This window comes from Leptosomus discolor, chromosome 2 (genome assembly GCF_034619465.1).
Source record: "Leptosomus discolor isolate bLepDis1 chromosome 2, bLepDis1.hap2, whole genome shotgun sequence".
NCBI classification, from domain to species: domain Eukaryota; kingdom Metazoa; phylum Chordata; class Aves; order Leptosomiformes; family Leptosomidae; genus Leptosomus; species Leptosomus discolor.
This window is the reverse complement of record NC_141392.1, coordinates 25,301,734-25,329,599: the sequence shown is the minus strand read 5'-3', so window position 1 is coordinate 25,329,599 and position 27,866 is coordinate 25,301,734. Positions and strand designations below refer to the sequence as shown.

General features: G+C 38.7%; 1 long non-coding RNA gene across 1 annotated transcript; it reads left to right on the top strand.

Moving 5' to 3' along the window:
• Positions 1 to 1,880: 1,880 nt before the first annotated feature.
• Positions 1,881 to 19,493, top strand: LOC147415942 (uncharacterized). The gene is made up of 3 exons (XR_015183374.1): positions 1,881 to 2,152; positions 18,479 to 18,613; positions 19,314 to 19,493. It is a non-coding gene; the product is annotated as an uncharacterized LOC147415942 (long non-coding RNA).
• The last annotated feature ends 8,373 nt before the right edge of the window (positions 19,494 to 27,866 follow it).

Below are 27,866 nucleotides of genomic sequence, written 5' to 3'. Positions count from 1 at the left end.
CTTTTGTTCTGGTTACTTTTCTGAATTCCAAAATACGCAATGAAAAGAGCAAAGAGAGAAAGAGACACATCATAATAATCTGAAATTTCTGGAGCGGATTATTCTGATTTGAGAGATTAATTACCAGTTAATTTGTACTTCTGAGTTCTATTAGGGCCAGAATTAAAGTGTAACAAATGTGTCTGTTTTGTGAATATAATCTAGGGGGGGGGGTGTAAGCTAAATGACTACTTGTTTGACAGTCTTGAGTGTTAGGTTATTTTATTCATACATGAACAAAAATATAAGGTGACTGCAAAATCCTCAGCGCTAGTTAGGAGGTTACACCCAACTCAAGGCACCTAAACTGGGCTGAACTGTTCATTTCCTGAGGCTGCCACCATCGCTATTGTGCATCGCAGGGTCAGAATGCAGTGCTGTTGCTGATAGCATGCAACTGGGCCAGAACCCTCTCCCTGCCCCCCTCCTCAGCTTCAGTTGCTCAGGCAACAAGATCATTCAGCAGCAGAAAAGCACAGAAGGAGACTGTAAGGAGTGGGAGGAGAGAGGTTTCCCAGGGGCTATAGAAAGGATGGAGGAAAGAGGAGGGAGAATATTGGTATATGTCTCAGAGAAGACATTTGCCCTTCTTGTTGCATAGACAATGGTACCAGAGGCTGCTTCAAGGCACTTCAATTAAGCTACTTTCTAAGTTTGCCATTTGGAGTAGCTTCTTTCCCTCTCTTGGCTTTTGAAAGAGGTGAGCAGATCAAATGAGGTGCGTGGTGTTTTATAGTGTTAATATCCCTCTGTATACTGGAACTGCATTCTTAAGGAGTCATTTAGGTGCCTTTACCTGGTAAGCCTGGTATGAGGTATCTGATCTAGTGAAACGCAAGCTGAGGTTTTGCTGGGCCAAAAGCAAAGCTGTTCTGGCACACACTTGCATCCTTCAGAGAAGCAATAGGACCTCTAGGAGCTGTTGTCAGCACTTGGGGCATCTTCTCCCCTTGGCTTTCAGGAGACCATGGTATGTATCTTAGGGCTCTTGTCATATGAAAGCTTTTGGTAACCAGCTTACCAGGTAGGGGAAGATGGTGTCTATGATCATCTTCTTTTAGGAGTAGAGAAGATATTAAAAAAACCAACCAACCCCACATGCTTTCCAGCAGTATTTCCACAAATGCATTTGCAATATTGATAACGTTAGCAAAGCTGTTAAATGCGAGGACTTGTTACTGAAATTTCTTTAAACTTAACACTGGTGAAAAATAAATATTTCTTAGTTCTAAGCATTACCTCTTTATTATCATTTGTTTTAATAGCTGTTACTTTTTATTTCATCAGTAACAGAACATGAATACTCTGTAGGCTTTACTGCGTTCTGTCTTTGCAATTCTGATTTCTAATGAACTAATATTGATTGGCCAAACTAACCTTTATTTTTATGACATCTTACGAAGAATCCAGGTTTTCCTTCATATACATTTTATTGCTGTGTCCTGTTAGCAATTTTGTGTTAAAAAAAAAAAAAAGGCAAGCTTTACGATATGTCTGACACAGTCCATATGAGAAAGAAGCATTTTACTCTTTAAGTTGCATTGCAAAGTTTCTATCGACAACTATATTTTTCTTAATTGTGATGAATAATACTGTTTTGATCAACCTGTTTGGTTTTGTAGCCATTTTTGGAAAGTTCCAATATGAATTCTTACAGCGATGCCTACAAAAATCTTGATCACAACTATATGATGATTAGTACTTTTCATGTTGGCCAATATTATTATCTCATTACTTCTCTTGTAGAAAATTTACATATGTTGTCTCTCATCTTAGACAGTAAATTCTTTGGAGCACTGATTGTCTTTTGTTCTATATATAGTACCCTGCCAATGAAGTCTGGTTTATGATCGGGGCTCTTGTGCAGCATGGTAATAGAAATCATAACCTCTTCCTGTGCATTTTTCCGTTAACATAGGTGGAGACGGCAGCAGCAGGACGATGACGTTAACAGACTCGTTAATGCTGTTTGGGCTGGGCTGGGCTGTGTAGCACTCCCAAAGGCTGCAGTACACTGATGGAAGTGGGTTTGCCACTGCTTCAGAACAAATATTCATTCAAGACTGTACACTTGCCGCCTCATCTGAAGTTGGCTAAATTTGTATCAGTCCAGGTAAAGGGAATACTTTGGAATAAGATGCAGAATTAGAATCCATAAGAGGAATAAATAGATTTCATTAGAACAGGGTAAGACGTGGTAAGATAAGTGGAAAGGTGTCAGAAGGGGAATAAAAGTTAGTTAGGAGTCACCTGGAAGGTGAAGTAAAGAACTCTGTAATGAGAGTGCTACGGAAAGAACAGGAGATGAGAGCTGGCGAAAGGGGTGGTGACTCTGTGCCAGGAATCCAGGGCGCTTAATTGGTGTTTAATGTCTTATGGCAGAGCATCCAGGATATCACATTTGATGGAAAGCTGCAACTTTGTACCATGGGTGCGTGATATTATTCCATACAAATGGAAGTTTCTTGTCATCAGGTACATAAATACTTGCTTTTGTTTTGTTACCCTTTTCATCAGTGGAAGAATGGATGGCTCAAGAACAGAAGAGTGGAGAGGGAGAGTATCTTGCAGATAGGGAGGAAAAAGCTGCACAGTAAGGAAAAGAAGCTGAAAGGAGACCCACATGGAAGTAAGGAAGGAGGAAAGATAAGGTGGAAGTTTAATGTTGTTTCCAAACTTTCAGATGGGAGAGAAACAAAACAGGAGAGAACCCTAGGAGAGGACAGAAGATACAGAAATTTAAGGAAACGTAGGCAATCTTTGAGCTGGCAAAACCAGATAATGCAGATTTTTTTGGGTAAACAGCAGGGAATGTTCAAGAAAACAACCACAAATCCATTAAAAAAAAGGTTGAAGGAGTGTCAGAAGACAGGCATATCTTTATTTCTCAGGTAGAAAAGACTGTCATCCAGGGGCCCTTCAGCTGATGAATGTATAGCTTTTATGCCTTTAATTTTTAATTCCTGTAGGGGAGTCTGTCTTTTTTTTCTTTTTTTTTCTTTTTTTTTCTTTTTTTGGTGTACTTCCTTTTCACTGAGCTTTTCAGTAGGAGAGATAGAAGCCCAAAGAATGGAATTGTTTACAGTCATACCAGTATTGAAATGAACTGAAAATTCAGAGAAGCTAAATTATTCTGATTATGAGGTGGTATTTCTTAACAGTGTGAATATTATGGAAGTGTCGTTAAGGGAGATTATGGTTTTGTCCTTTGGGATATTTGAAACTGGATTGGACAGAAGACCAGAAAGGTGACTGGTGATTTACCAAATGTTCTGTGGGTGAGCATGGGTGATGCAGAGTCAGCGTGCTGTGTCATGTGCAGCTGAACCAGCATTGCTTTCCCTCCATTTGCAGCAGGTCTGGATCTTTAATTAGACTCACAGACAAGTAAGGCTGTATGAATTTGAATCCCAACAGTTGTATTCCAGGCTAGGATTTGAAGTACAATTGGGAACTGGCAGCTGCTCCTGGTATATTTGAATAGGGAGGTTAAATTCAGAATTTTCCTTCAGAACCAAGTATGGGAATAAATATTCTTATGCATAAGGATTGATACACCCCTCATTAGTTGTACATGTCTCTTTACATTGAGGTACTTACAGTGGTGGTTTTAGTTATACTTAGGGTTGATCCTTTGGCAAAAAAATGTATGACAAGATTCAATAGTTGTACACTTGCTTCTGGTAAGCCCAGCTATTAAAAATACTTCTAATTTCCATTCAGTGACTATACTCAATTTGTCTTCATAGTTGTGGTTGTAGGAACAGGATTGTATTTTTCATTAGCTACTGTTTCCAGATTGAGTTTTATGTCATTGGCAGAGAATGTCAGAGCTGAATTTCTTCCTCATTCCAGAGCCTACATGTGGCAGAAGGTTTGTTTGAAGAGGGACAGCTAAAGTGTCTTCTCATTCTGAAGTGCTTCTAGAAATTCCCTTCTTGATTCATACACTTGTAAATTTAGATTCTGTTTGTCACACATGAATAATGCCTAATTCTCTTGAGCCTAATAGGAATATCTGACTCTTAGAGGTATTTATTCTCTTGGGTTTTGAATGACAGACCTGTACAAACCACAGTTCATTCTTTCTAGAGCAGTGTATGGTGCCGTTGTCTGCAAAGAGAGGATATGTCTGGACTAGGAACAGGCATGAACTGGAATCTTAGATCCGTGTGTTTCTGAGTTGCGGGGAAATGGGGATTCATGGTTTTGAGTCCTGGTCTTGGCACAATACACACTTTTAGCTCTGATTAAGAAGGTGAATCACAGTCTACACTGCTGGTCAGAATGACCACAGACTTAGAGTCATATTCATAGTTGAGACCAACATTTGGTGGCTTAGGATCAACTGTTGTCTAAACGTGTGAGACATATAGTAGGTTAACAACAGCAGTATAAATAGAATGTATTGTAGGTTTTAGTAGCTTGGACAAAAAGTCACATTCAGCTGCTGTGATGATTTGCTGTTGGTGGTAGGAAACTTCCGAGCATGGCGATTTGCATTGCTGAATTTTGCCTTTTAGGACAAGGGTGTAAGAAACAGGCAGGTTGGCTGCAGATCACAGGCTTGTAATGAAAGGCCAAGGTGCTACTTGGAGTTTCTCTACCCGTGGGAGGGGTTGTGTCCCATGCTGGGTGGGCTTTCCTGGCCCACCTTTAGCTGCCACGAGTGGGAGTGGAGGAAGACTAGAAAGATCCGTGTTCTAGACCTTTGCTGAAAGTTGTGGGTGAACATACTTTCACCTCTGAAAGAGAAAATGCCTTTTGGAAGAAAATATTCAATTTTGACCTGGGCATTTTGTCATTAGTTTGTCACTAATTAATAAAGTGCCGGCAGATGGCGCCCAAGAACATTGAGTGCCGAGACCAGAGTGACTGGGACCCAGTGTCATCTGCTGGGGTGGTTACCTGAACGTTTTCTTACGTGCCGCTCTTAAGAAGCTCCGTATAGTATGTCTTCCTAAATTAATCCGTAGAACAACAGGTAATGCATCAAATCGACAACACCCATTTCTATGTGTAAGAACTGAAACTGTCTGGAGGTCGGTTGTGGCCAGAAGTGGCTTTGCGGTGCTAGTGACAGGGGAAGAGAAGCACTGCAGGATTCCAGAGGGTAATGCCCATGGCAGGAGGAAGAAATTTCCTTGTTCCAGGTGTGGCTTCACTTCAAAAGTAGTGACTTGTCTGAAACAAATGCATATGGTAAATAAAACCCTTCTAAAGCCTTACATAAGGCCAGTTAATTGCAAATAAATAATTGCTTGGGTGGGTGTAATGGTGATGGTATGTCAGGAATGAATTTTTTTGCTTAGTCATGCTTTGCAACATATGTTCAAGCATTTCTTTACTCTCATAAATGTCAGAGAGAATAAGATGGGATGCCTAGATGTGGCAGCTTTCTTCTCTTGCTCTCAGCACTCAGGTGAAACACACAGAGGGATTAAAAATGGACTAGATAAGCATTCTTGAGGGAGTAGAGAACTCTGGGAACAGTACTCTGGCCTATTAATTGTGAAGGTTGCAAAAAACTTCCTGGCCCTTTTCTGATTTGGAAAAGCACAGTATTTATATTGGCTGTTATCTGATTTACAGCTTTCTTCTTGGTTTTGGGTTCCCCCCTGACCCCAATCTTTCTTTTTAACTGTTTCAGGGTATCCAGTGTGTCTTCACGGTTCTATTCAGATGTCCTTTCCTTGGTGTATTCCCATGTGCCTTAAAATGTCAGTAGGACTAGAAATAAAACTGACCCATAAATTAATACTAAAAATCTTGTGTAATTCCAACTTGTCAAGATATAAAATTTTACTTTTAAGGCAGTTTATACTCTAGGGTGGTGTTCTCTGCCTGATTCTTTCAGAACTTTATTGTGGAATTCAATGGGAAGGAAGTGAGGCCATGACATGTATATGCTTTGTGAACCCATTTTTATTTATTCTTGTATATTTTCTAGATTACAGGTGCAGAGGATAGTCAGAGCATGTAATTATTATGTGTTAATTAGTGCCCTAAAGCTGTATTTAATTAAACCTTTAATAGCAACAGATTACAAATATTCCTGGGAAATAAATTTTTCTTTGTGAAGTAGGGCTGTTGTAGTGCAGCCTAACTAGAAACCCAGACTGACAGCTTGCACCATCCAACACTGATATTTCTATGGGGAAAGATAAGAACACTGGTAATGAAGGGCAAAATGTCAGTGTCACAATTTTAGCAGCTGAATCTATTCTGTCTGTCTCCTGCCAAATAGCCTATTAAACCTTTTAGCACTATGCTGTCTGTGACACTAGGAGTTGGTCCCATTTATACTAATAGCTTTACTGTGAGTAGCATGAATACCTTTCATTAATCCTGCAGATAAAATCCTGCATAGTACATGGAACATAAGTTACTTAAAACATGTTGTTCTCAATGTATTGTAGCATGTAATGTGCTAACTATGTATGTATGTTTAATATGTAGTATAAATTGCATATCACTGCTCTGCAGAAGTTGCACTTTGGATTGAAAGTATAAAATTAGTGTATATAATTTCCATTTATTCCATGGCTTCTGTCAGACTTGTTTAACCTTTACAAGCCCCTTTGTCTCTTTTCTTCCATGCATACTCTTTTAAAAGCACTTCTTATAATTCTCAGTATAGTTCAGGATGGCACAAGGAAAATGTGCCAAACTGAGCAGAAGTTCATCACACAGACATGTCAAAAATGTTGTCTGAGCCATGCTACCCTTTAATGCAATGAAATGTTATCCTTTCATAACGTTTTCTTCCTTACTTAGCAGTTGTTCAGAAATGCAGTATGCTATTTGCTTATGCACCGTGATTTGTTTCAAAGACTTTTATCCTACTCAGTTGGGACTTCGAGTTCCTAAGAAATTGCAGAGTGCAAGATACTGTAGGAATCTGCCTGAAAAGCTTAAGCAGACAGTGAACTCTTGTTCATGGTAAAACACCACATTGTGCCGATTCAAAAATCCAATCAAACAAAAAGAAGTCAGAGGTAGATGTGTACTCTGAATATTTAGTTGGAATTAAAAGAAAAACTGAAGCAGTAAAACATCTCAGATACTATGTAAAATGTTGCAACTCACTGTGTATACCTGGAAGAAAAACCTTGCAAGACACTCCCTTTGACTAGCAGATGCTTTTGGGGTAACTAGAAGAGGCATTCTGCTGTATAGTGTTTTATCATATTACTCCATAAACAAAGACAACCCTCAGCTTCAGTAAGACAGACCTGTGTTCTAGATTAACAGAACAATTAAATAAAAAATAAATAATCAGAAATGAGGTAGGCATGAGTGAGCAGGGAGGTAAATTTGCCTGGATTTGCCTATGTAAATTTAGTTCATCCCTCCTGTGTACATGGGTTATTATATAGCCTTTAATCATGTAATCGCATGCTGTGGGAAACAGCTCAGCAAAACCACATCGTGATACCTCTTGTTCACACTTGTGATGACATGCTATGCAAGTGTTTACGTTCCCACACATTTATTTAATGCATTTCTCTTCTCTTTAGCTTCCTCCCAAAATAATTCAATAATTAAACAGCTTATTTCCTTCAAAGATCTATTGGCCAATATATTTACTTTCAACTTTGCTATTGACCAGAGTTGTAATTGCTGCAGATCTCTGTGTTTTAACCATTATGAAAGAGTTGAAGCTATGTTTCTTTTTCATAGTCTAGTTTCTCATACACAGTTGGTATTCTTATGCAGTGTTTGCAAAGATACTGCTGTGCTTTGTTTGCACATCTTTCGATATCTTTCTGGTTAAATGGAGTCTTTCTTTGTCAGGCTTTCAAGTCACCAGATGCTAAAGAGACAGGCTGAGAGGTCTAAGCTGATAGAAGATTTTGTCCCCAAAACTACAGTTTGGGGAAACGTACAATAAATTCCTGGTCCCCATATGCTATTGTACAGAACAATGTGTGTTGTTCTCCCATTCTTACCAGGGAAGCAGTGTTTGTGAATGCAAGCTGTATCTGTCACTAAGATGGATGTATTCATTTTTGCAGGGCTTTTGTACACAGCTGTTGGTTAGTCTGATATTACTTCCGGGCTTTGCTTTTGTGTAGACTGAACTGATCTTGAGACTTTCAGGGATTAAAAAAAAAAAAAAAATCGGAAGAGAAATTTAGTGTTTCTTCAACTAGCATGCTCTTTAAGGAAAGAAGATATGCAAATTCCTTTGGATTTCTTTGTATCACACTGCAGTTACAGCTAACAATGCACTTACAACATGCTGCTGCTGGCTGCTTCTTCACTCAGCCTTTTGCTCCATGACAAGCACTGCAATACAATCTCAAAATACGTGTGGTATTGCCATACAGTCTGTTTGTGTATCACATGTGCATTCGTTTGGGTTTTCATTTTCAGAATAGTCCATTCTGAATTTTCTTGTCACACTGAAGGTTTCTTCGTTTAGGTTTACTGAGAAGAAATTTCACAGCTCCTACTTAAAGGCTTGCAGAAAGCCTTCTTGCTGAGGCTCTGATGCTTCCTATTAGGTAATTGAGGTTATAGTAACACATTACTTGAGGGGCATACAAGAGAACAGACTTCATCTGATATTCAAAAATAAATGCTGACACAGTTTTTCAGTTAAAAAAAGTTTGCCAGAATATTTTAGAAACTAACAATTATATGCTAATATTTCTAGACTAACAGGAATAGAAATTAGAATTAATGAGTTCTCTGCAGGTGCATCTGTCACATTTTAATGATATGAGGTGTATTTCATGCTCACAGCACTCTGCTAACATTATGCAACCTCTGTTACAGCTCTCTGCTGTAAATACCAATCTTGATTTGCTGCTAGAGAAAATAAAACTTAGTTTCCAGGCATGACACCCTGAGGTGCTAAGTGTGTCTGCCCCTGAAGTCAGTGGATATAAATGTTGCTTGGACTATCTGTAAAAAGCTGTGCCCCAGTGGACTTAATGATATTACTTGTGACTGAAAATGTCCTTGTCTAAAACATATTTAGAAGCTCCAGCTGCCATAGCCCTGCATTGCCTGATTGGGTGCATCAGTTTGTAGTTGCTGAATACAGAGAAGCAGCAATTTCCAAACATACCTGTTGAGCTGCTCATGTCTCCTGGGATAAAGACAGAGATAAATGCTGAATAAATATATTTGCTTAGAGAACAAAGTTTAACCTGGAACTATGCTGTCAAGTTTTCTGTGGATGCTAATTAAGTGACATGATTTGTCTCTGTGCCATTCTCCCCCGTGTAAAATTGGAATAATTATTGCACCTATCGTAGAAGAAACTGGAAGAATAAATCTTACCCTAGTGCCGAGACAGTGTTGAACCAACAGAAAGATTAAGATCTTTCTTATTACAGAATAAGAGTACCTAGCTAAGATGCCAAACACTGCTGTCGTTGACATTGTACATACACTGACAAAGGCATCCTCTTCTTTTGACAAACAGTGTTCATTTAAAATAAACAGGTAGATACTGGGCTTTTCACTTCCAGTTTTTCCGTAAGTCACAGTATGGCCCTAAACAAATTGCATCTGTGATTCATTTAACCCGAAGTTTCTGAAACAGTTTACCTTTAAATGGAAATTTGTTTGAAATTTTGCTACTTTTTAGTTATTTGGCTTACTGTCATTTTTAGTCACAAGTAATGTAATGAACTATTAGCAGTTTTTAATGTGAAAGTTGAATGTAAGGAACATAGGCATGACGGTTTCAATAATTGCTGCTGTAGTTCTACTTATGTGTGAGACTGGTATTGGCAGGTGTTGAACTCACTTCCCAAAAATAGAAGACCCACTCTCAATTGGTTTGAGTGTGATCCTGGGAGATGTTCATACTTCTTTTTGAATGACCACATTTCAGGATAGGATAATTCTGTATATGTGCATAGCGGTTATCTTCAGGCATCCTAAAAGAGAAGCTTTAATTTGGATCTTAACTTTCCTCACATCTAGGGGCTTTTTGAGGCTTTCTGAAGTTCAGTTCTAGTTCTGAATTTTCCAAAGGCTAGAAATAAGGAGAATCTTCTTTCATTCTGGTTGTTTGGTACTTATTCTGTCTTTGGCATCACTGTTGGCAGACTTTCATTTTGCTCATTAAGGGAATTTCCATTCACCCTGTGTGATAAAAACTTTTGTCGTGAATGTAGAAAGACTATGCCTCATATTTTTGTTCCTAAATTCTATATAATAAATTATCCCTTATCCAGGGAAATGAGGGATTGGGGTACATGGTAATGTCTCGTTTTCCTGAAATATCTCATGCTGCACCTGAGTTCACTAGGCTTTCCTGTTGCAGTGCTAACAGATATGGCAAGCTCTTAGGTACCTGAGATAATACTCTCTTTTCTCTTTCATTTTCAGTGCATCAGTATGATTGTCATTTTGTGCCTTTGCTTTGAAATTAGTTTCTTCTTGCAGACTAACATCCAGTCAAAAGGACATCTTGTTTGCAGATAGATCGTCTTGGCTACTGTCTAGGAGCTCCTCAGGCATGTATTAGTGAAAATTAGCAATCAGTACTCATTATTAGTTTGTCCACAAAGACTTTTAAAGAATTGCTAAATTTCTTATTCTTTTTAAGGATATACAAATGAGAGTTGTTGATAAGAACTGTTGATGTCTCACCACAGTTAGTGTCCCTGAACTAAAGAAACCAGTGTACTTCTGTTGCTGTCCTTTTACTTTGTTTTTGAGCTGTAGCATTGAAAAGACTCTTTTTAAAAAGGAAATCAAGGGGTGATGTAATCACAATAGCATAGTCTTGGAAACTGTAGACTGAATGTATGGGCTTTAGCAAGTCACTGGTTTTCCTCCCTCAGGACATGTCTGCACTGGAGACTGCAGTGTAGCTTAGAGGTATCCAACCTGACCCTGAACTAGACTGCCCAGAAACAGGGAAAATTAGCCCATGGCAGACTCTCTTCAGCATTGCTGTAGCTGCAGAGCTTCCGGGTTTCAGTCAAATAAGCTGGGCTCATTTAAAACTTGGTTTGGTTTTTATACAGTGTATCTCAAGCTTCAGTAAGGATCTATCTAGTTCTGGTTTTCCCTCTTTAATCTAGGGAAAATGTTACGTGTGCTATAGGAAAAGTTTTGTCAGTTGTGAATAACAAATGTTAGGTGAGGCCAGTAATTTTTGTAGAAAGCCTTTAATTTTTTAAGGGCTGCGCTAGCATCAGCAACTAGGCAAAAAGGCATGCTGAAGTAAAAGGGGATCGTGTCTTGTATCCATTCTCTTTCTAAAACAGATCTTGAAACTGCATCAAAATAGCAATACTACTAAACTAAGTTCCTGAGAATGATGAATGAGAAAAAATGTTTTTAATTCTTTTGATCTAATCTGTGGAGTTTAATTAGGTATCCAGTTTTAAATCGAGTTACGTTTGCATGTGGCTTTAGCCCTGCCTCTCAATTCAAAGAGCAAATGTGACTATGTTGTTCTCTCACAGACTTCTCAGTAAATGTTCTTTAAGGCTGAAATGCCTGTCAGAAATATTCATTAGTTTTCTTTGTGACTTTCTTTATTTTATTCCTGAAAATTTGTTTATTAATAATCTAGCAAATGTAAGCTTCACTTAAAAAAGGAAAACCAAGCAGACTTGAAATGAGTAAATCTCACAACTTTTGAAGTTGAGAATAGTTTACCTACAGAAACAATATGGAATTATAAAGACATGCTTTTGGTGAGCTTTGGTCACTGTGCATGTGTGCTGCATTCTGCAAGGCTCTGCTGAGCAGAGGATCTGATGAGATCTGATGAGCAGATCCTCCAAAGAAAAAGTGCAAGGCTCTATTTCCTTTGCTTAGGGCTTGTGGTTTTCAGGATGAAAACAAGCACTTAGAATAAAGGCAGCCAACTGACTCATTTTTCCTCAGGCCTTCGCCCATGCAGTCCATCTGAAGCTTTGTATCAGCTGGTTACTGTTCCTCACTGTTGTTCTCAGAACTGCACCTAACAGTGGTCAAGGGCTTCAGCATCTCTCCTGTCTCTTCTTGCATATAATTCCAATTTGTAAGACTTAAATTGTAGAGCAAGTGAACTAAACCGTCCCAGTGTTCAGCACCCTGCTCTGTTCCTGATCCTGGTTTGTGTCCTTTTAGGCCCCAGTGTGCTCCCTTGCATGTTGGCCATTGCCTAAGCATAGTCTTCTTGAAGTCAAATGAGAGCTACGTGAACAATGGAAAACCAAGACCTGAGACTGTAAAATCCCAGTGCAAGAACTATGTTTTCCTGCTGTGCAGGTCATGTTTCTTCTGAGTCATGCTTAAACAGGTTCAGCAGTGGTGCATTTTAAATTGTTCTAAAGGCATCTTATTTTCATGTAAAGATAGATGTAAAAACAGAGTCAGAAATAAATCCGGGTTGACAAGTACCAGCTATGTTAATTTTAGCTAGAACGAGAACTTTCTGTTTGAACCCGTGTATGTTTTAGAAACATCACGGACAGTTCATCTGAACTGTTTTCTCCAGTTTTGCTTCCTGTCGTTTTGTATCCTCAGCTTTTGCCTGAGAGGAATTAGTTCCTTCCAAACTGACAAGATATTTTGGAAGAATAACTTGTGAATTTCTGGACCTGGTCATCTTTATATAGCTACTCTGGCTTTTATGTCTGGCACAGATGTCTCAGATAACCTCCAGCTATAACCAAACTTCCGTCTACCTTTTCTATTTTACTAGTACTTGATTGTGGGAAAACCGTATGCATATCCATGTTACCAGCTATCTGTAAGATCCAGGCACACAAGCACACACTGCATAAGTTAATAGTGCATCATATGTTCAAATTCAGCTTTCTTCTGTGAATTCGTCTGTCTCCTACTGTCAGTTATCTGTATTGTATATTTTATAATAGGGCAGCTCATGCATTAAAGATCCTTATTGATCAGCCATGATTTGAAGAAGTGCTATTCAGACTTGGCCTAGAGTTAAGCATAAGTCAAATCAAGGACAGGGCTGGCAAGTATTCAGGCTCAGGCACCACAATGCTGAAATCTGCATTTGTTCTAATCTGTTCAGATACGATTTCTGCAATGCAGCCAGTGGCTAAGGCTGACCTTAAATCCAAAGAATCCTTGACTGCTGGTCTGTTTCCAAAGACTTAATCCCTTTTTGTCTTGAGTTTCTTTTGTTCCTCCTTATGCCTCCACAGAATTTAATGATATTTCTGCTCCTGTTTTATTTTTCCTGAAGCAATCCTTCATATCACTTATGGATTATTGGTATTTTTGCACTTGCTTTTTGAAGTATTAATTTCACTTAATCCTACTTGTGTGGCACTCTGTTTCGGCTGACATGCAAGCATACTTTGAATTGCATGAGTGCTACTCTGTCAGCCAGAGGCAGTATCCCAATGTGATACAAGGCACTCCTTCAAAGAGTCTGAGCTGAACACGTGGCCTCCACTTTTCTCCCTGTCTCCCTGTGGTTAAAGATTGGAAACTGAGCACAGAAATCTCTCCAGCATCATCATACCATAGATCAACAGTTTAGTGACTGTGATGCATTAATGAGTATTACAAATATTACAATTGGAACAAAAAGGGGAAAGTAAGAAACAAGATGTGCTGCCCAAAGTACCCATCTGTGATCTTTGTAGGTAGCCTGGCAATGCTTTATTTTATTTGAATAGGTAGAATCAGCTGTCTGTTGCTGTGCAGGCAAGACAGCTTATCTCATTCTGCTCATTTCCTTCATAACGCCCTTTTGTCAATCTGTGTCTCACATGTGCACTCTGAAGAAAACAGCTACCTTCTCCAGGCTGACTGTGCTGAGGAAGAGGTTACTGTGAGCAGGACAGGGAGGTTCCTGACCTCATTTTCAGTGCCCAGCCTTCCAGCATCTGGGTTCAGCAATTACAGATTAGAGTCCTTGTGAGTCCCTGGAGCTCACACTCTGCAAGTGGGTAGTGTTTGCACAGTCTGATTCCATACAGAGTTGTAGAAGACCTTGGGATCTCTAGAGATTTAGCAGCTTCAAATTCAAGAAACTCTACAAAGTACGAGTCAGAATTTTTCTGAGGATTAGATGTAAATTTATTTCGGGGACGACAAAATGCATACCTTACCAGCTACATGCTCTTCAAGATCAAAACAAAACAAAAACTCAACCCCCTTTAGATTTCCTTTTTAGTATTGCTATGACAGTGTATTTTTCTCTCTGACTTATTTCTTGGAAACAGCTGAATCATTGTTGGCTGAAAAGCTCTACAAAATTTTCAGCCAATGGCATAGAAAAATTTGATGCAAAGGTTTATGAGAAGCTGAAGACAAGTTTTCTTAGTGGGGAGTTGCAGGCAAATCTTAGCCCAGAGTCTTATACACATAGATGAAAACACAACCTTAATGTTAGATTGTCCAAATGAATAGAACATAAAAGACAACTCTTCTGTTAAAGGAATGTAAAGCATTTTACAACAATTGAATCATTTTTCACTAATAGTAATTGTGGTCATGTGGGTAAACAAGGCCAGCGTATTAGATTTGTATGTGTTATGGACATCTGACCTTCCCTGTAAACCTGAGCAAGATAACAGGTCTTTGATTTCATCTGGATTGCAGAGTTTGTATCTGCTTAGCACTGCGGCTGGAAGCTTTTCTGTTCATAGCAGGCAACTGTTTTGCCATAAGTTAAGATTCCATATCACATACTCAATAAATTTCTATATTACAAAGGCTGTGTAAATTGAATTACACTAACACCACCTATGGATTCAGGACTATCTTATTTGCATAACAAACGGTCTTACAAACAGTGTGCATACTGTACACTCACCAATTAGGCTTTCTTTTCAATCCTCTTGATCGTTCATAAAAAGAGGGAGGGTTTTTTCTTTGGTGGTGGTGTTGCAAAGAAAAGCTGCTAATGAAGGAATGATGAATGGTCTGATTGTGCTGCTGTTTGTATAGTTTCACCTTCATTTGCATCAGTACCAGGCACAGATCCCAAGATTCGTTTTTCAGTTTTCAGTGCTCCTCTTCTGTGGCCCCTGCCTGCACTAGAACCAACCAAACAAGCACATTTATCTTTGCCTCCTAGAATATGGAAAAGGAATATTTCCCTTCTTGCATCACTGGGGCATACACATGGTGGAATGTGTACCTGTCCTCAAGCACATCTCCTGTCTTCTGTTGCAGGTTGATTTGGAGGATACACAAGCGTACTGGGAGCCATCACTGTACTTTTCCCTCAGGAATGCTTAATGCAACATCTCTGTGTATCCATTTCCGGCTCCAAGGAATGAGTCTCTCATTTAGTGTCCTCTTCCAGCAGTTCCCACAGTGTGTTTGGCCCTGTAAGAATAACTCCCCCCACCCTTAAACACAGAGAAAGCACACAAACAGTGTCAAATTGCTTACGTAGCAACCCCCTAAATGACTCAAATCAAAAGTCTGTGAGTCTGTTCTGCAGAGCAAGCAGTGGAGCAACCCCTCTCTCCCTGTAGCTGCAAGTGAGTATACACAACTCACATTTGACAAGTGACTCTGCAGTTCTGGAGTTCTTTGGTTCTTCCTATTTTTCCTGTAATTTTGAAAATATATCAACTGCCAAAAAATAATTATGTTCTTTTTAAGAAAGAAAAAAAAGAAAATGAAAGAATGTGGCCCTTTGTTTTCTATATCTGTTCAGGGAACAAGCTTCATTTGATTGTATGCCAGGGAGAGGATAATGCAATCCCCCATTAAGCTTGTTTGCATCTTTTTCCAGGATGACAGTTAAAGTCTGCTGGCTACAGATGGCCTTTGACAACCGACAACACTTGCTGTTATGCCAGTATATGACTTCATCTGTGTGACATTGCATGTGACTGCAGCTTTCTTCCTCTTTTGCTTGCAGAAACTGTTCTCTGTTTCAGTAGCACCAGAATAACAGAGGTTTCCCTTGCATAAAAGAACTAGAAACCTAAAACTGTACTCCTGCTTTTGCTAGAAGACACCGGGAGCTGGAAAACACAGTATTGTTGGAATCTGTTTGTTGTTAACTGTCTGAAGTTAACTTGGCCAAATTTGGTAAAGCATCTTTACAGCTTCAATACTTTCTTGAACCAACAATTTCCAATTCTGTTAAGGTCCATGGGGCCACGTAAGACTTTCTGTAATATCTGTCTCCCATGCACCAGAGAGCTTCCCAAGTAACAAAACACCAGGCTTTGCAGAGCTGTCTTGTTCTGGTGCAAAGCCTGTAGACCTATGCTGGAATTTGCAGAAGCAGTTTTTGTCTCCTCTGAGTCTTGGCAACCTCAGGGAATGCTACAACTTGAATGAATGAAGTCATCCATCGTCTAGGAGTGACTGGAGTAGGTTGATCTCATTCCCATTCTGCCTTTTGCTTCAGAAGCAGGAAAAAAGTAAGGTTTATATTCTAGACTTTTCTTTTTACACCTTTGAACAGGGCTCACAGATTGCTCCATGGTTGGTAGCTGTTATCTTTTCCTAGTTTTTGTTATAACTGTTTGATCTAAACATGGTCCTAGGGCCTATTCCAACACAGCTAACTTAATATTGGTGCTTTTTTTTTTTTTGAAAAAGGGGGGGGGGGATACTTTTATCTTCAACTTTTTTTTCTGTTTATTGTTCTAGACATATAGAGAACTGAGATACATATACAGTGGTATGGCTCATGCGTACATATGCTATCAAAGGAGTCCATCATAGACCCGGACTGAGGATGAAGTTTAGCAAATATTGGGCCTTATAACAGAAGATGACAGCGAAAAAGCTAAATCCTGTACAGGAACAAAACTCCAGTCCTTACAGAACGTAGTGGTGGTGTTATCTGTTGGCACCTGAATTGCAGCTTGCTCTAGCAGACATGGAAATACTTTGAATGCCAGGCACATGGCCTCTGAGTCCTGGGACACATGAAGTGCAGAAGGGACTATGGGTCTTCCCTCTTCTAGGAAGTTCTCTGTTGTGTCTTGGAAGAGGGGATCTAGCTGGTTGTGGCAGAAGGAAATACTGGCTTGCAGGGGTAAATCAGTGTGCCCAGCTGGAGCAAGGCTTGATCAGTAGAGACAAAAATAATAGCAGTCATATTTTTCTTTTTTATTTTTAATGGGACTACAGGAAGTCTCCTCTGAACTGTATGGTACAGGCATTTCAAAGTCTTCATATTAGTCATTCAGTTTTAGCAAAATAATGTGATTTTCAGTATCCAGGGAACAAGGAAGAATTTATGTAATAATCTCTATTTGTTCAACGATCACATTTCAAAGATGATCCTGTCTTCACCTCGGAGTCACACTCCTGTGAAAATGTCACTGTCATAAGTCTGTGAACCATGCTAAAGAATATGAAGATGAACATGCTTCTCTGGAAGTTTATTTTCTTTGAGTGATAATGTCCTTGAGTCTGGCCCACTGTCAAAACCAGTGGACAGTCTTGGAGAGGAATAAAAATTAACATCTGAAGATTTGTATTTGATGTTGATAAGGAGAACCCTGCTTCTGTAGAATATGAGGAAATTCCATAACAATTTCAGAAGACAATTTATTAAAATAAAATTAAACTATCCTGGATAAGTAAATTGCCTCAATTAGAGGGAAGTTTTGGGGGAAAAAAACATTCTGAGAAGTTGGTTCTGGCTCCATACTGCAAGCAGGCTGAATTAGCCCTTGTCTGATGAACAAGTCGCAGAATAGATCTGTGACTCTCTTTACAAGATTACTCCTTCAAGTATTACTAGTAAAATGTCATATTCCTCACATCCTGCTAAGAAAGAGTGGGATAGATGCTGCAGATTTAAAACTTTGACACTTATCCCATCTGGTCATATGGTAATTTAAGAGACAACAAAATAGAGGAATGACACTGACAAAAAGAATTTCTATCCCAGTTTCTTTAGTCATGTGGTGGACATGTTAGATGAACAATCAGGGTGACATCCACTGTGTTGGAAGTGCTGAGTTATAGTTCCTGTACTGTTCTGAAATCCATCACCTCCTCTATCAGGCAGAGTATTTGATCCCTTCAAGCTGGCAGGCATGTGGCCAGCTAAATGTCATCTCTGTTGTGATGCTCAAACCATCCTCTTCGCAGACTTCGCTACCAAAATGTTAATATTTTTTCTATAAAGTCTCCTAATACAACTCCTCTTCCAAAAGATCGTGGATCAAAATATTGGTTGCTTCTTGTGCCCTTGATCTTTGTGACTGTGGATGAATCTGTCTGCTCTCTTGTTTCGAGACTTAAGAAGAACACATGAATTTCCCCCTTATTTAGCCTTACCTAGTGACTGTGTAGTTGAGCCCTGGAAAGGACAGAGAAAGAATAGCAGCTGCTTGGCTGTGAGAAATCACTTTGGCTGGCAGTTTGTGAAAGAACACAGTCTGTTGACTGGTAGTGATATAAATATTCAGGACTGGATTGACAGTATGCAGGACATAAGCCTGCTGGGAATAGTGAAATTGAGACATGACTTCTTTCCTTCTTTTGTACTCCTTTTGTGAAGGCATGGAGGGTGTCCAGCAACAAGTTTCTTTCCTTCCCCAAGATAAGCCGTTGAGGACAAATTGAACTGAGCGGCGAGGATTTGTTGGTATTGTTTTCCACTTGGTTTCAACTTCTGCAAACAAAGCTAGAGCTGGTAAGTAAGTATGGTATAGATAGCTTGCTGGACCCTCCCAAAAGTGCTGAGTCTCAAGGCAGCTTTTGCTTCTAGGCTTAAGAGGGGCTGTGTAAATGACAGACAGAATTTTGGTCTTGGCTACATTGTACCATTTTTTCTGTAGTTCACCTTATTGCATATCAGTTTGAGGCTTGATGCAAAAGATAATTAATTTCAGTGATGGTGAAGAGGCAGCTCTCAGAGACAGGGAGTTGCATTTAAAAGCTAGTTAATATGGTGACATCAGTACTGAGGAATGTTATTTGCAGTCAAATGCGGCCAAAGAGACCAATGGTTCTACTGCAAGACACAACCATTAAGAAAAAAAACCCAAACAAATGGCTTTCTAGTATGCATGTTCCCAGAACATTAAAACTGATCGTTAGAGCCCTTTTTAACTTATCCATTCTTGGATCAGATGAAACCTGTACAATTATTCAGAAGCACTCATAATATCCAGGTGGGATGAATATTAGACCTAAGCTAAGAAGCTGCAATTTTGCCTATCAACAGACCTAAAACTGCATCAGGTGTGAAATTTTCCCAGTAATAGAGAATAAGAGCTACATGTGTTTATTTGTATTGTGTAGTTGCATGTGAGGCAGAAACAGTTCAACTATGTGCTTATATTTATGCCCTTTATTTCCCCTTCTCTTTTTGGGTATTTTTGTGTACGCAGGGGGAGTGCACCTGAGACGAGCTCTGAAAATTGTTGGGTAATCTGCAGGCAAAAACCATAGTATGGGAAATGCATGAAAGGATAAGGAAACCAAGACTGACTTTTTGCTTTGTTCTTATTGACACATACTGTTTGTACTTCACATTCTCATGTTGCTGAGAAACCCTGTCATCTGCAAACAAAAACAGCTCATGCAGTATAGAGCTGAGTGTGTGCAGAATGTGAAGAGGAAGATATCTGTGGTCAGCCTACAAGAGCTTGCCACATTATTTCCATGCAAAGGAACAAAAAGTTACTTACTTTTTGGCACCGCATTTACTGCCCTGAGAGGCCACCTTTCTGCAGCTAATATATTTTATGTCAGGAAGCTTTTGTGAAGGCTTGACTCCATTTCTTAAGTAGTAAATAAAAATCTAGTGTTATGTTATGAATTATGTTCCAAAGCATTGGTCAATATTGTACTAAAATTACAGCATGTGGGATTACTGCTATATCATATAGTCTTTCAACCAGTAACACCTGACTCAGGGTTACGGAATGTTTCTCCATACCCTTGAAAAGACAAGTAGTTTTAGTACTAGATTTAGTAAATTCTTGCAGAATATGTCTGGTTAATTGTGTACTGAGAAAAGAATAGATCCTGTAGTGTCATTAACATTTTATTTTCTGTCCGTTTTTGTGCATCCTGTCATCCCTTTGTTAACTCCCAGGATGAAAAAAAGAGGCTTAGTTGTGGATTCCTTTCTGAGCTGTTCACTAGCATGTACCCAGCAAGGGCCAAATCTGTCCTTGGATTATTAGAAGTGTAGCCCTAACTAGGAAATGCTAAAACTGCAGGATTATATCTGAAATAAAAATTTGGTCCCAATGGTGAAATGACAGGATGTTTTCTCAGCCAAAAGCTGCTTAGTCAGACAACCTGAGAGTAGTGGACTGGCTATATTTGTATTTCTGCAGTGACACATTGCAAGACTCAAACCAAGAGGGCACAGCTGGCTTAAGATCCCTAATCGAAGATGCTCATGGTAATGAAGCATTGTGAACAGTAAGCTGCTGGTAGGCAGATGGCAGTGCACAGACTGCTGCGAGGGGTCTCCTCATGTTCAAATTCCCCATTATATCTGCAGGGGTCTTCTGTCTTTAATAGGGGACTCGTAGCTGGGCTTAATGGGCTCTGACTAATGACTAAAAAGGAAAAAAAAGATGAAGAATTAGCTCCTTTGTGATTTTCCTTTCTTTCTTTCACCCATCCTTGACAGGCTGTAAATGGATTTTCTGTAGCTGCTACATTTCACTGGGAAAATCAGCACGGTATCTTTTTAGATGATTAGTCATTATCTATAGGATTTGTGCTCAGCTCTTGCAGTGTAACCATATAAGACCAAGAGGTAACAAGGAGACCTTTCAGTCACCAAGTGAGAATTCCTGCTGGGGTGTCTATGGGAAAAAATGGCCCCAATGCTGTTCATCCCCAAGGCAGTAACAAGACATGGCTAGCTTCATTGCTTGTGACCTACCAGGATCTGGACACTTAGTTTATGCAACCATCATGACTACCTGGCTCCTCTTTAAGCAGCTGCATCTGTGCATGCTCAAACATGCTGTGTGAACATCATGGAGAGAAAAGACTGCAAACCCTCACATTTTCTACGTTGTTTTAGCCTACCATCTGCATTTTTAGAAGCCTTCCGGTTTCCAGATATTCATGATCTAGAATATGCATAACAAACAGCTTTTTTGTTGGTAAGGTTAAGAAATGTAGAATTTTAGTTTATCCTTCAGGCTTAGCAAGTAATTCCAACTTCAAGGAAGACTCTGTGGAGTAAGTTCCCTGATGTCCTGTGTTTGCACTCTATTTGCAGAGAGCTTGGCATACGCGATGTCACAGTGTTTGTAGCAAGTGTGTTTGGTCAATATTTCACTTCTGAAGTCTTGAAAAAAAAGTAAGGGAGATTCATGCACTGAGAATACTGCTGTCTATACAGGGAAAAAAAAAAAAGAAACCTTTATAGTTCAATTAGAAAAAAATACTGTTTGTATTGATGATATGTCCTTATTTCAGTGAGGCTGTAAGGCCTGCTATAAGGCAAGGAAAAAAACCAATTTAATACAGGCAAGGTTTTTTTCAAAGCTGAAAAACCTTGAGAAGATTTGGGCTTTTTTCAAAGTGTATGGAATCCCCAAACAGATGCAGCCATCAACTTCTTCCAAAAGCCCAGTATGGTTATGCTGCTACACTGTGGTGAGAGAATTTAATTTGGGATTCCTACCAGAGTATCTGTGGGAAGAAATTGCTCCAGTGCTGTTTTTAAAAATGTGCTTTGGTGGTTGAAAATGTATGAAGGACAATGGGGGATGGAAAAGAGAAGCCTGCTTTCACAGGATGGTAAGTGTCTAGACAATTTAAGCTACAGTTTTTGGCTTGAAATATTTGAGAGAACTTTACATGGCATGTTTCTTAGAGTTCAGTGATATCCCAGTGTGTATGAACTTTTTTAAGAAAAACCATTATGTTTGTTAATAGTCTGTGATAAGCTTATTGTCAGTTTGAAGCTCAATTAAAAGAAATGCGTTTTGTTTTGTGAGGAGGTGATTAACTCTGAGCACACTGCAAGTGAGAGAGTTTCCCCTGACCAAAACTTGAAGTGGTACAACACTGATCAGCTACTCGGACTCTCACAGATGCATGAAGTTTTAAAAAGGAGCTGTTATAGAACGCTTATCTGTGGTTTGCTGGTGCTGTAAAGGCATTACATAGGTTGGTTGAGAAAGAAAAGTCATTTCCACACTCTGCAGAGCATGACTTAGTATTTTCAGAGCTGAAAAAAAGCTTCTTATGACTGCTTCTTCCTTGGCTTAGGCTTATATATCCTTTTTTTGAAAGGATTCAGCTGCTTGTGCTTATGGTTTGAAAACTTCCTTGGTCTAAGAACATAAATGTTGGCAGCCGACATAGAATGAGTGACATGTAAAAGTTTATGTAGTATGGAGTGATCTTACCTAATCATGAAGACAATTTACAGACTGCAGAATGGCTTCAGTTGCCTGTAAAATAACAAAATCTGTAAATACCTATTGTTTTGAAGTGGCCTTCCAGAGCCAGTACCACCACTCCACTCTGGAAGAAAGCAGTAGTGCTTTCTGCAGGAGCCCATTCTGTTTCACTTACTGTGCCCCTGTTGGAGTTACTGCAGTTGTGCCCAGTTAAATAATGAACTTTACTTGTGCAGTTTCTCTGTGCATAGTGGTTTGTAAGTACACTTGACAGAAAGCATCAAACAGCTCTGAGCTGTCATTCTTCCCTACCTTCCTTCCCTTTTCCATCAAGCTGTATCTATATGCACAGAGCAGTATGACTTTTCATTATCATCTCTTTCAGCACTGAAGAAGAAATCCACAGTCTTAAACACTAAATTGACTTGGTTTAAGTAGGTAGCATATGGAGATAACAGTTATGTTTACAGAGGAAGATAAGTAGTAGATAGAAAATAAATTCTGCTGTTTACTACTCTAAAAGTAAACCAGAAAGAACAGTAAAGCATGTCATAGTTTAGGATAGTGCCTTGCATGTGTCTGTAAGATGGTGAAGTCAAGGTATGAAGATTAAATATCTGTAGAACTCAGTGGAAAGATTCTCTAAGGAGTTGAGGTAGTCTGGAGTCTAAGGCTGGAGGAGAAGATGTGATGTCACCTCAAAGCTGTGTGTCCTCTTTACTATCCAGCAATGAATTTTATCACTATTTCCCAAAATGAAAAATTAAAATATGGGTTTTTTAACAGAAAACATAAAAAAAATAGGAGGTGTTTGATGGAAACAAGCATAGAAAGATGGAAATAGCTATAGAGGAAAACAGGAAGGTGATGTAGACCAAAGGGAATGAGGGCAGAGAGTGCTGAAGTGAGGTCAGAAGTTGCTTTTAGAAAGTTTTCATTTTGAGGATTTGGATGGATGATATTAAAAAACAATTTGCTGCCTCCTGCATAAAGAAAAGAAACAAAACAAAGGTAGAAGTATTTAGTAAGTCATGGCTAGGGATTGGCTATTGTTCCTTCCCCAAAGGAACTTATTTGGACCTTTTGTTTTATTGTGGGAAGTTGCCAAGCATACTTTGAACTCAGCAGCGATGTAGCAAAGAAAGTTTGAGGTAGCAGAGAAGGCTACTTCCTCGGAAAATGTAATGACTCAGAAATGACAGCAGCAGAAATGGCTCCCAATGAGGATCAGAGTTACTCAGCATCATTGTGTGACTGGGCTAAATCAGTTTCCTGACACCAGTTTCAAAATCTGCTGGCAAAAGCTCAAGCTGGAGAAGGCTCTGCTGGGGCTGTCAGAGGGAAGAGTGGTTTGTGAGGTAATATATACTACAGCTGACTGAAAGATGACAACACATTCCAGTTTTGGGGTATTTTTTTTAAAGCTGGTGTGTGGTGTCTACCCAGTAATAGCAGAGAAATGAAGAGGCTGTTCCAGGCTCACTCTTCTGGACTTTGCTCTGTTTGCATCTACAGTTAGTAATTCTGCTTCTCCACATGAAACAAGCGTATTAACATGGGCAAGCATAAAAATATAGAAAAATTCTGAAGGCAGTTACATTCAGTTGGCCTAAATTGTACAGGTTATTTAACACAATTGAGGTTTGCTGTTTTATTTTAGCTGAGGATCTGGCCAAAATAAGTAGAGCATGTAGCACAATTGTAATGTACCTTCAATTAACAGACAATTAGAAATGCTTGTAATTGCTAGTATATCTGGTAAATAACGGAAATAGACTCAATGATTCGTTTCTATTTGAACTCCATCTGTGAGAAGTAATGGCAGATTTTCTGAATCAGATACATAAAATGACTATGATAGCTTTTGTTCAGCCATGAAATGAGACATTTGAATCAACCCAGCATTTTGATAACATGAAATAATGAAGTGCTAAAATACTCTTAGTACCTTAGTAATTGGTTATAATGGAAGTAAATTACCTTGGTTGAAAATTGCTTAATGGACAACTGGAGGTAGATTTCATTTGTTTGGGAGGTTATTGAAATGTTTATTGTATTGTACAGAAAGGAGAGTTTTGGTCAAAAACTTTGGAAATAAACCTCTTATCAGAATCATTATTAATGTCGCCTTGATGCTGTGTAATAAGGTAGTCCAGTTTGAGCTTGAAAACCACATTTCCAGCACTGATACAATTCTGCAGCTTGGATGACTGTAAGAAACTAAGCAATTTTCACCTCTAACTTGTCATATCTCAACATGGATGTTCAGTGCAACACCACCATGCTGGTAAAAAAACCCTCAAACCGAAAAAACAAACCCAAAAAACCCAACCCCAAAATAGTCACCATGACAGCTTACATTAAGTGAAGGCCTAACTCACTATCATTAGCCTTCCTGAGTGAAATCTGTGTGTACAACCAATGTTACTGTAAATGCTCCTTGATAAGAGCTCTGTGCCTCTTTGCATCAGCTTCCACCATGGGAAGAGTTCAAAAGAAAGGAGAATATCCAGTGGGAGCCTATGGAGAGCAGAGAGACTGTCCAGGGACTTATGGTCTAGGGAGATGATCTTTCAGTAGATAGGTTTGCCTATTGGAAGGATATCTCCGGTAGCTAGCAACAGGTTTTCCTCTTTTTCAATGAATATAAAGGATTTATACTTCCAACAGGGAGTCCAGATACAATTTGCTTTGCACTTTTAGCTTAAGTCGTAATTTTGTTTTGGGGCAGGTTCAGGTACATAGACTACATACACAGGCTAAACAAAGGAGACAACCAACAGTGCCAAAAGAGCAAGATGAAAGTTCCTCAAAGAAGAATCAGTCTTTTTCAGACAGGCTTTAAATTCATTTTGGAACAAGGAAGGGACAAAAATTATCTATGTCCACTATTGGTGACAGCAGAGAAAGAAAAGAGTGATTGATACAGTGTGGAAATGAACAAGAATAATTTTAGTCATGTCAGTGAAAATATTTTTTTTAAAACAGGAAACATTCAGTTTTAACAGTCTCAGTTTACCCACCGCTGCTCCCTTCAGTACTTTCACTTTCTGTGGCAGTACTTTCACTGATCATTTCTACAGATAGACATTCCACATTTCTTCTTTCTGTCTAGAGATTAATGTCTAGAATGTTAACTGAATGTCTTACAGTTCAGATGGTTGCTGTGCAGGATAAAAGCTGGAAAGTGATAGTTACTGAATTGTTAATTTTGTTTGGTCAGAATTTAGTGAAATAATTGTCTGCTTAACTCGCTGCTTGGTATTTTTTATGCTTGAAAAATATTTCAAATTGAAGAATTATATCATGCAGCTGCATGACTGCTGTGAATCAAGTGTTAAAGGTTTTTACCCATCTATCTTCTGTTCCTCTTTAACATAACAAATATTAAATAAGATCACATTTGGAAAAGTCTGAAGTTGTGATATCTTACAATTATACTTAAGTATTCTCAGATTTCTGGTATCATACTGGGGCTAATTTCTACAGTCCCTTGGGACTGTATAAAAATAATGGGAGCAGGAGTTTCAGGAAGTTCTCAGGGTTATTTGAAATTCAGGTCCTCTCTTTGGAGCTAATTCTTTATGTACCTAAGTACTGCTGTTAAGCAACACAGGCTCATTTCCTTGAGTAAAATTCACATGTACAGGTGAGGCTTGTTGAATATTTTTGGCTTTGGTGTAAAGATGAAGCAATGTAAATCAAACTAGGCTGTAAATATATTTCATTGCTGTTGCAATGTTGTTGCTTCCATACACAAACAGTAAAATGCAATTTAGGGGAAGCTAGAAACTTAGTAATAAGATGTATTGAAATATTTACCAGGGCAAAGGCCCAATCTTGATATCTTTGTAATGATGTAAATTACTAAAGCCTAATGTAAGTATCTGCTAGATGTGTGAGGCCTGGAAATAAATTGTTTTGCATTTATCAAGTCAGAGGAAATATATTTGGCATAAACTGTTTCATAAAAATTTAATACAGATCACTGCCTGACAGTCTGGTTTATCCTGCATGTATTAAAGACAATTCCAGTGTTTTGTACTGAGTGCTATCATCTTTTTGCCTGAAGTCTGCAACATTTATACACATGAATTATTTTATTTATGTGAATATTTTTATTGAACTGATGCATGTAACTATTTTCAGTGTGGAGTCTTGGTCAGTGTAAATTCTTCAGAGAAGCAATTATGATGCCTAATTTTTGGCTCTATTGTAAGAGATACAAAGATTTAAACACGTATCAGAAATATATTTATAAAAACTTCAGTGGCAAATACTCTTTCTAAAATGTGTTTGGAGAAAGGACATATCACTTACCATTAAGAAGAAATTTACAGGAGTATAAAACCATTGGATTTACGTATATTGGGAGTCAAAATTTAAATTTTTCAGATAAATTTGTCTGTGTAATCATGCTACATGATTATGGAAAAGGTAGGCTGACTACATTTGAAAAGAAATTTATTGTAAAGGTTGTGGGCCAAATAAAATCTGGTATCAGTGTTTATAATCCTGTTGATTTCAGTTGAATTGGTAAATCAGGTTTGGACCACTTGATTATCAACAATTTGTTGATCTTTTTTGCAAAAGATCCAATTTAAGTCTAGTTGTGATCAAACAAATTTCTGCTGAGCTTAGTCATACCAATTAATTTCAGACCATGTCTTTCGATGGATGCATGGGAACACTCAAATATATTCTGCCTTTGGCCAAAAATCTTGAGCCAAATGTTAGTTAAATATATCTGGATGATGTTATAAAGTCAGATTACTACTTTACACTACTGAAAAACTTCCACCAACATAGTAATTGAAATGTGTTTGGTTGCCTAGGGTTTCCTGCTACAATGTCTGTCTTACTGAAATCTTTCCTAATACAGAGAAAACCTACCTATTCAGGTAAGAACACTGACTTTTTTCCTTGAACCATTAAAGTGTGGGCATTCAGAGACATGCATCAAGCCTTGTAATTTATATTTTCTAACTGTGCTATATAGTGTAAAGGGCTTCAGAAGCATCTTTCTGTGCCAGGATGGAGTTCACTTTGCATGCCTTGCTTTAATTAAATGGGAGAAGCACACCAGCACTAGAAATGCCTGGCTGATAAGCTGATGCACTTTTTATCTACTTGGAGCCTGACTGACATCTTTGAACACTGTTGTATCTAAACAGCTTGAATATGTGACCTCATTCCTTAAATACCATCACTTGAACAGCTCTTGTTGCTAAAATAAAAGCAGTGTTGATTCTCTGTTGTGAAAACTCCTACAGACCCTCTGACAAGCAGAAACTAAACCACACCTTCTTTTACTATGATAAAAATGATCGCTTATTTGTAGCAATTACAGTGTACCTGTAGCAGCAATTACGGTGAAGGTATTGCTTGCATTTTTTATCACATTCACTTCATGTTAACCTGCGACTGTCAAAGAAAGCTCTGGCACATGGAATAAGACTAGGAAACAGACCTCAAGGAAAATGATCCCAGAAAGGTAAAGTGGCTGAATAATTTTGTTTTCTTATACTGACAAGTAGTTTGTTAACTGCTCCCTAAACT